The following is a 4,009-nucleotide window of genomic DNA, read 5'->3' as shown; positions in this document are numbered from 1 at the left end:
TGCCAAGTTCTCAACCTCCTTCTAGACTGTCTGTCATGTAACAGAAACGTGATCTTTCCGTTATGTCACCTTCTAATCTGGATCATTATACCTGTTTCTTGGGCACTCTGTAATTCTATCACATATATGTGTGTGTATATATATATACATGAACATATATGTATATGAAGTCAAAAGTAGAGTGTTTTGAAATTTATATAGATAACAATAAACTATAAAGTTTGTGCCCAATTAATGATAGAATTTATACTACTTTTTTAAGAAGATTTATTTTAATTGGACAGTCAGATATACAGAGAGGAGGAGAGACAGAGAGGAAGATCTTCCATCCGCTGGTGCACTCCCCAAGGGGTTGCAATGGCCAAAGCTGAGTCAATCTGAAGCTAGGAGCCAGGAGCTTCATCTGGGTCTCCCAGGTGGGTGCAGGATCCCAAGGCTTTGGGCCATCCTTGACTGCTTCCCCAGGCCACAAGCAGGGAGCTGGATGGGAAGTGAGGCTACCGGGCTTAGAACCAGCGCCCATATGGGATCCTGGCATGTCCAAGGCAAGGACTTTTGCTGCTAGGTTATCATGCCTGGCCCAATTGTATCACTTTTAATACTGTGCTTTCTTCAACTAATTATAAAGTGTTTTTTTTTTTCAATTAACTCTAAATAAAAACCTACTTTTTAAGTTTTTTAAGTTACCACTAATATTATCTTAACCAAAGCAGGATGACACTGCTGAAACATCTTAAATAAAGATGGCTTCAGAGATATTTATTGAGGTTTTGATTATTTTTATAAAACCCAACTTTAAAAAATAAATGGTACATATTAATACATGGTATAACTATTTATAATATTAGTATATGAACAAATAATTGATTTTTTCAGGAATGACAGTGATTAGAATCCAAATTATTTGCACAAACAAGTGTTTCAGTACTGATTGTATGACTCAAACAGAACCATATCTAATGATATATTTTCTGGACAAATTCTTTTTATTTTAAAGATTTATTTTTACTAGAAAGCCAGATATACACAGAGAGGAGGAGAGACAGAGAGGAAGATCTCATGTCTGATGGTTCACTCCTCAAGTGACCACAATGGCCGGAGCTTAGCAGATCCGAAGCCAGGAGCCAGGAGCCTCTTGGATTTCCCACGCGGGTGCAGGGTCCCAAGGCTTTGAGCCATCCTTGACTGCTTTCCCAGGTCACAAGCAAGGAGCTAGATGGGAAGTGAGGTTTCCAAGATTAGAACCAGTGTCCCTATGGGATCCCGGTGCATGCAAGCCAAGCTGTTAGACTACCACGCCAGGCCCGCTAAACAAATTCTTAGAGATACCCATTAATCAACTTCTGAATGATACGCATGGAAATAGTTTTTGCGTTGCATGATTACTCTTTTGCTTCAAGTTGCTAAGTCTTTCTGATTTTGATCTTCTGTGTTCTAACCAAAAGCTCTTTAGATAGTCAATATGAATTCATTTATTGGATTAGTCTATCTGGGAAGTTAAAGAGATGTTTGTCTCTCTTCAGATCCTTAGTTTAAAAAAAAAAAAAAGGAAAGAGAAACTCTTTTTCAGTTGAATTACGAAATTGGGTATACTTAAGTTTGGGGAAACTGAGCATAAATCCAGTCATTGTCCCATCTTGAGATTTTCAAAATTTAGCTCAGTTTCCTTAGTCCTGATGGCAAGATTGCTTTAGACGCACGGCAGCTTTCTTACCAGAGATCTAGAAAATAGCCATGCTACAGCATCTTCTGGGTGAAACTCATCTGAAACATCTATATAGCATTTTGCTGCCTTTGTAACCGAAAGAGTATCTTCAGGAGACAGCAACAGTAGTCCTGTTGGTGGACTTTTGTTCGGATCTGTGGCCTCGACTCACAAGCACTCTGGGTGGAGGATTTGTCCTGTGCAGTGTAGTCCACATTGGACGTGTTAGTCAAACGGCTCAGGAAGCAATTCAGGAAATTTCACTGTTACTACCAACTTTCACGTTAGTGATGACTTTAATGTTTTAACTGCGCGTCACTTCTTTTGTCTCAGCTATTAGGAATAATTTTCACAAGCCTAACCCACACAGGAGTGAGTGTCTGCCAGGCCCACCATTTGAAAGGTGTTTATTTTTTCCTAATTTTGCTTCTTGCCCCTTGAAAACTTGCCACATCTGTAAGATAAAATGACTAGGGCTGCCATAGCTTTTTGATTTGTGTGTGTGTGTGTGTGTGTGTGTGTGTTTGCTTGGTTTTGTTTTTAGCTAGACTTGGGGACAGAAGTTATTTTCAAATCTTTAAAAAACTAAATCAATTAGATTCACCAGTTCCTCTTTGACACACAAATTTATCCCGAGATAAATTTGGTTCCCTTCTTGGGCTGCTCGTTGGTCTTCTTCAAGTAGTTGGTGTGCTGTTTTAGGGATTTAGTTCTGTTGTCCGTGTTGTAAACTCCTCTTGTTGATGGGGTCAAACGGGATCTCCTGTGTTTTGGTACAGTGGCCTTCAATAAACAGCTGTGCCCCATCTGCCCTCTGCCACCTCAGCGTCCCTCCTCCTCGCCCCACAACACATCCGTGAGCCCTCTGCACGTTCGTCCTCGGCTTTGCAAACCTTGACATAAATATAAATATCTCTGTGGTTGTGAGTCGGTTGTGCCACTCACACAGGCCGGTGACCCAAGAGCCACATTTGCTGTAAACGTGACTCAAGAACAGCGTGATTAGAGCAGCTCCAAGCCTGTAGCTGAGTGTAATCTTCTAACTCTGAGATCAGGTGTGTGGAAGGGTCAAAGGTTACACGACAGATGCCAAAGAGCCAAAGTTCAAACATACTTCTTTCTTAGCTTTAGAACATTCTGTATGTTCAATAGTCTGGCCCATTTTTTTTTTTTTCCAACCTGCTCATTTTAAATCACAAACATAGAGTGGAAATTTTCCTAGTTTTTTCCTCGTAAGAGCCTAAACCATTCTGTGCGCCATTGAGGAAGCAGTGTGAAAATCACGCCGTGGACTTGGACCAAGGAGGCTCAGGAGCGACGGTGATTGAATCCAAGTGCTGGTTCCGGGGCAGCCCATGAACTTGGAGTTTGTGAAGGGAAAGAGCTGGGCTGGCATGCACTGTCAATGTTTCTGCCTGCTTGGGAGGGTGGGGGTGACTGCTGAGCCTTGCCGCTTGCTGAGTGAGTCATGAGCCCGAGGGCAGAGCTTGCAGCCGGGAGGGGCCGGGTCTGGCCCACAGAACTCACTGGAAGCACCAATGGGCTGACACATGTTTTCCTGGCACCTTACCTTACCCCTTCAGAGACGTGACTACCCGAACAACACAGGTGGAAATCCAGGAGTAGTGCAAGCCAGTCTGTTCGGTGAGGAAGACGGCCCCTGAATCTCACAGGGCGGGACCTCCTACAAGTCAGGGAGGCGGGTCACACTGCTCCGGAAAGCTCAACAGAGAGCCTGTAAGGTGGAAAACTTCGGATTGCAAAAGCGGATGGTGGCAGGGAGGAAAGAAAAACATAGCAAGCTAAAGAGGGAAGGCTCCCCTGCTTGTGACTCATCCAATCCGTTCTGAAGTGGTCAGTGGCTGAAATCGGAAAGTAATGGTGAGAACTGGAAAATCAGTGTTGGAGTTTTTTAAAAAAAAAACTAGAATTCGTCCTGTCTCCGTAGCAGCTGTCACATAGCCACTTAGTTTGAAACCACAAGATTTCAATCGCTCAGGATTCGCCGCTGAGTTAACCAAGTGGTGTGTTTGTACTCATCATAAAGAATTGAAAGTGCACAAGCTTAAACAGAAAAGGAACAGACGATGCATTGGGGGGGGGTGTGCAGAAGCAGCCTGTGGCAAGGCTGTGGAACTAAGCAGGCGTTGGTGATAGAACTGAGATTGGGCAAGCAAAAATCAAAGTTCCGGATGCAGCTTTCCCAGCAATGCATGTGCCTTGCGCCACACAGGACGTTAATGTGAGTGTGTGCAGCTGTGGGGGAACCAAGTGTGAAAGGATTTGGGGGTAAGAATGAATTTC

Source organism: Ochotona curzoniae, unplaced genomic scaffold (genome assembly GCF_017591425.1).
Source record: "Ochotona curzoniae isolate NIBS_2020 unplaced genomic scaffold, NIBS_Ocur_1.0 scaffold_2476, whole genome shotgun sequence".
In the NCBI taxonomy this organism is placed as follows: domain Eukaryota; kingdom Metazoa; phylum Chordata; class Mammalia; order Lagomorpha; family Ochotonidae; genus Ochotona; species Ochotona curzoniae.
This window is presented reverse-complemented; position numbering follows the sequence as displayed.